Source organism: Frieseomelitta varia, unplaced genomic scaffold, assembly GCF_011392965.1.
Source record: "Frieseomelitta varia isolate USP_RPSP 00005682 unplaced genomic scaffold, Fvar_1.2 scaffold_135, whole genome shotgun sequence".
Classification (NCBI taxonomy): Eukaryota; Metazoa; Arthropoda; class Insecta; order Hymenoptera; family Apidae; genus Frieseomelitta; species Frieseomelitta varia.
Window position 1 is genome coordinate 1,171,666 of NW_025109028.1, and position 5,938 is coordinate 1,177,603.

Consider the following 5,938-nt stretch of genomic DNA (forward strand, 5'->3'; position numbering starts at 1 on the left):
CTGAAATTATAAAATAAACTTCAATTAGACTCGCGATATGAAATATTTATTTACATAGATATTACATTATGTAGAATATAACGATAGTTCTTTTTTTTCAGAATGGATATTGTTTTCGTTTGCAAATCGTGTTATTAACCTTCGAATGGTGAATGCCAACTCTCAACCTCGGTGCTGATTCAGTTCAACCACAGTGTGCTACATCTAGTGTGTAGTACTAGAAAGATTCGGGCAAGTTGTCAAGAATAGCATGCGCTGCAAACATCGAGATGAATTTCTGCTTTATACAGCTGCCATTTTGCTAAAAAAAAATTTTTTCTTTTTGCTTCTCCCAGTTTACAAAGTAATTAGTTTCGTACAAATTATATTCATCTTTGATTTTCTTCTTTGAAATGAATGCATACAATAAATGAAAGCACAATCGTGACTACTGATCTTTTAAGTGCTTGAAAGCACCAAAAGTTTAATATCGAATGAAGAGAAAGAAGAATATAAGAAATTGAGAACGACATAGATAACAAATTAAGAATTGAACCTCTTATGAGTAAATCAAACATTTCATTATTCATTATAAGATTATTTGTACGATACTCCAGATACTAGATATTTAAAGAGTTAAAAGTGATATACACTGTGAAAAACGTACAATAATTTATATAATTTGTACAAAAGTTATGTTGTCTCGAAACATGACCAAACAGATATAAAGAAAAATTTCAAAATCTTCTATAACAACTAACCTAATGATTTCTAATCTAATTTATTTCTATAATAACTTTACAATGATAACCTAATGCTGACAATTTTTTATCCAATGTATTGCCTAAAATCGACAACTCTGAACAGGAATAAGCAGTGATTCTTAAAGCAGTTATTCGATAACAGTGAATTTTAATTTTATACGCAAATGTGTATACGTGCTGTTGAGAAAGACCTTCAATTCGATTTATTATTACGTTAACGCAACTGCACAGCAATCGGTAAGCGCAATTATCTATGACACTCTGGCAACGGATGAATTATAATAATGGCTCTGTTTCTAGATCACGTTACGTGTCGAAATACAATCGAACGGCGTAACATTACGCTCGAGAATTCTCTTCTTCTCTATGGGGAGTTCATCAAAATTTCGCTATACATATCGACTGACCGAACGTCAAGAATATTAAGTTTATACACTTGGCAGAAATCGTTAAAGTTTATTCACTCGTTAAGCGTTGAAGATTTGATTTATCGCCATCAAAAGAGCGTGCATGATCGAAGAACTGAGAATCACTCTTGTGATATGTTTACTATTATTGCTTTCTTGGTTAACATGAAGTACTGTCATTTCTCAGTAACGAATGAAGTTGTAACAACCAGTTGGCCATGAAACCAAACATACAGTGCCTTCAACGCTTGAAAAATGTTATTAACTCAAATTAGAAAAATTTGAATTTACATCAATTGGTGTAACAACGTGTCTGTATATATTTTTTATAGTTACATATAAATTGCAACAACTGATAAAAATGACATATCATTCGTTACAAATATCTAGCCCAATAATTTTATTTTTTGAATAAAGTATTTCCTTTCTTTATATAATTATGTACGTTTTCCTTTATCATCGGAAAAGAAGTTTGTATAAAATTTTGCTTTGAATCCTTAAGGGGAGAAATCTGAAATTAATTGGCACATCAACTTCATTATTGTGTTACAGACACTTACAGGAAATTTTTAAGTACAAAAGTATAGTGCAAAATGCATGTGATAATATTTAAAAATATTAAATGACATTTACCAGTTTATGTCTTTTAAATTACATTCATAAAAATATTTGCATAAATGTTTGCGGTAGTAATAAAACTAAATCTGTTATTTTTATTACATTACGTAGTAGATTTAATGAGTATATTAAAATAGCTACTAGTAGCTACTAGCTACCTCAGTTCTATTAAGAGCATTATACATGTAGGTGATTTTAAGATATACATAAGCTAAGTTAAGTCTAAGATGATTTAGAAATATATTTATATTTCAACACAAAACAAACAAACATATTAATAATATAAAAAAATATTTTATCGTTTTAAAACGTATACAAATTATTTTCCAATAGTTTCAATATCAATAAACTGTTATTATTGGACTGCAGATTTTCATATATCAGTGAATATAATGTACAGAAGCGTATAAAATATTCAAAATAGACAGGAAGAATCCATTTAAATTCTACACTTTAAACTGTGTGTGTAAAAATATAGATTCACAGTTCAATAAATCAAGGATTAACGAATCTTTTTAATCATTGCTCCAAATTTATCAGAGCGTGCATATTTCTTCAAGTGTTCGCACAGACTTACAACTCCATCATCAAAATTTTTATACTTTTTCATTAACAATCAAAAAAATCAGAAACATTCGAGAAAATAAGATCATAACCTCAAGTTAATATATTACAAAAATAAAATATATGCAAATGCGCTCATTATCCTCCCCTGTATTCAAATACGTATGTGATGAATATGTGCAAATAACATGCAGATAGTACACGATCTGGTTCCACAAGGTGAACCAGAAGCTCATGAATTTTTAGTCGCTAAGGATTATAGACTTTTGAATGCCAGTGTATGCGATGCCACGCGAGTACAGTCGGTGATTGCGTGTCCGACTGTAACTAAAAATATTAACACAGATAGAAGCGCTTTGGTACCCCTTTCTTAACGTGCTGTTGAAATATTTAGCCACGGACAAGAGACAGAGGCGCAAATTTCGTCTTTGCTATTTTATTGGTACAGATTAAGTCGCAGTCTAGCACGTGCGACAACATAGTTTCAAAAATAATTCTGTTTCTGTTGAAATTGTAAGAGTACAAAGATGTTCTGTTTTCAGTATAACTTGATCCTTTCTTTACCAGCAAGTAATTGTTTTCAGAATTGTTTATGACAAACTGAAGTATTTTCGTATTTGCCTGATTTGCTTCTTTTTTGTTCCAAAATTGTAATGAAAACTATCATTCTAAAATTCGGGTATTGATATGACTATTGTACAACAATTAAATTAAGATTTTCGTGCAATTTGTATTTTTGAAAATATGAAAAAAGCATAGAACCTTGATAGAAAATTATTTCATGTATAGATATTATTATAGATAAACAGATAAATATTAGTGCTGCTCTTTAGATATTTTCTACAGTATGTGTAATAATTTGAAGTTTCCTATAAATGCATGAAAGTCTATAATCTATTAATAATAATATGTAAATTCACAAATTATGAATTATAGATCACTCCTTTTTTTATTTAAAATAAATAAAGTATAATAGTACCACATACAATTTCACAGAAATATCATAAACAAGACATTCATTTAAACAAATACTTGTTTATTGATTTCGAAATCCTTGCTTTATAGCTACTGATCCTTTTTAGATCAGAGCATCGGTTATCGTAATTTGTTACATTTATTAGTTTTCAATTTAATGAACTAAAATTCAAAACTCATATTGAAATGTCGTTTCCCCTTCCAAATTATATTAACCACTTGCGCTGGCAACTGATTGCGGACCATAACGAGTGTTGCTGTGCCGATCAAACCTCGACGTATACGGAGCGTTGAGCAGATCGGTGGCTTGTTGTCTTTCAACGTTAATGAAAGTGGCAGCTGATTCAAGAGAGTGTTGTTTTGGGGTTGGAATGTAAATTGTCGTAAGAGAGCTTGATTTTTCGTAAATGATAAGATTTGAATGAGTGTTGATAGTCGAACCGTGAACTGTCGTACGTCGATGGGTTGCTCCGTAACTTCTGTGCGAGCTGCGCGATTGCCAAAAAATATTAACTGTCTATTTTTTTTTTTTTTTTTTAATTAGTCAGGATGTCTTGTCTGCAGTACCTTGGGCTTGCAGTGCCCTTTAACCTGCATTTAGAATGATCAGTGTAGTATGGTAATGTTGTTTGACGTTTGTGCGGCCAGTTTGTTGAGGTTGTGTATGCAGGAAAAGTTGTGAGCTGTGGTTTGTGGTAGTTTTTGGTCTATGTGAGATTAACATGTTTGGGCAGTGTGTGGAAGGTTGAGTGGAAGGTTTTCAATTGCCAGTGCCACGGATGAAGGGGTTAGGGTGACTAAAATCATATGCCTTTTGGACGGAGTTTCTGTATTTATAATGTGATTATTGGATGAGTGATGTTTCTATGGTTGTTGCTAACTGTTGTGTACCTGTAGTAGGGTTCGCAGGAAAAGTTTCAAAAAACCTGCGCGTAGGCTGTCTATTTTCCTTGTGCGTGGGTCTTATATAGCTGTGGATTCTACGGGATTAAGGAGGTATGCTAATTGCTTCCAGATGTGAGCGAGATAGGTCCCAGAAAGTAGTATTTGCACTTTCTAATGGACCCAGCATGTGTCCCTCGCAATGTGTCTTGGATGTCGTAAAAAAGTTGCGACAAAGACATTTACATTAGCCTTAGAATTGAGAGTCGGGCATGACTACTACACAACAATGAAATAAAAGTAAGGAAGAAACATGAAGTACGGTCAAGGGAAATCCCTGCTGTGGAGAAAATAGTGAATCTGGAAGTTTTATTCTTGGCTCGATGAATTTATTTTTCGCATCTCTTTTTCGAGTTCGTTCGTGATGGGGGACCATTGTAATGAAGAAACTTACCGAGCCTTGGAATTGGTAGTACGGTATGACTACAATAGAAGATAGAAAGTGACGAAGGACATGAAAGACAGAGTCAGGGGAGATCCCTGCCGTCGAGAAATTAGAAATTAGAAAATTGCTTCCCCTGGTTCGACGAGTTTGTCCTTCGCGGTACGAATTTCATCCCCATTGTGTTCGATAAGGCCGAACAACGAGTGACCAAACCGTATACAATAATTCGTCGCTTTCTTTTTAAACTCGTCAGTATGATATCATTCAGAGATAGAAATTATTCAGAAATAATAAATGTATTACTTGTTCTGCCTGTGTTATACTTAAATATACTTAAAACTGCGGAAACGTTGCAATTTTGGAGTGAAAAAAATTCTCGCGCGAGAGGTTAAACCGCTTGCGCTGGCGACTGATTGCGGACCATAACGAGTGACCAAACCGTGTACAACAATTCGTCGCTTTCTTTTTAAACTCGTCGGTATGATATCATTGAGATAGAAATTATTCAGAATAAAAGTAATAAATTTATTACTTGTTCTGCCTGGGTTATACTTAAAACTGCGGAAATGTTGCAAAAATTCTCGACGTGCGTGGCACGTCATTCGAGCGCAATAGGTTTAACGACTGATTGCGGACCGTAACGAGTGACCAAAGTTTGGTCACCAAACCGTGTACAACAATTCGTCGCTTTCTTTCTATACTCGTCCGTACGATATCACTGTTATTGAGATAAAAATTATTGAGAAGTAGTACATTTATTATTTGCTTTGCCTGGGTTATACTTAAATATATTTAAAACTGAGAAAAATATTACAATTTTGGAACAAAAGATTGTCGACGTGCGTGGCACGTCATTTCAGCGCAAAATGAAAGAAAACCGTAAGTCGAGGCTAGTTATTCCCGATATTTCATTCGTACTTTACTAGATCGAGGTTAGTCTCATGCATTCTGCGGCAACGTGCGATCGTACATTGTCTCCATTGTGTCGAAATTGCAAAACAGAGGGCATTAGAAACGACGGCAGTTTTATCAGCGCTTCGGGCGATCGTGTGAAAGTTTGCCAACCACGGATTACAAACTGTACCATACGTGTGTGCGTACGTACGTAGTGGCTTTTAACGGAGCCAACTGGCCATGGAAATTTGCACACAATTCCCGCTAGTTTCTCGCGCGCACGCGACATTCTCGTTCTTGCGGAGCTTCGAAAACTTGCTTTTCCAAGAAAAACCGCGATGCGGCTAGCTCGCTTTCTGCTTTTATATTACTTCGTGCACGAACGTTTTCATTGCGAACTTCGATTCGCG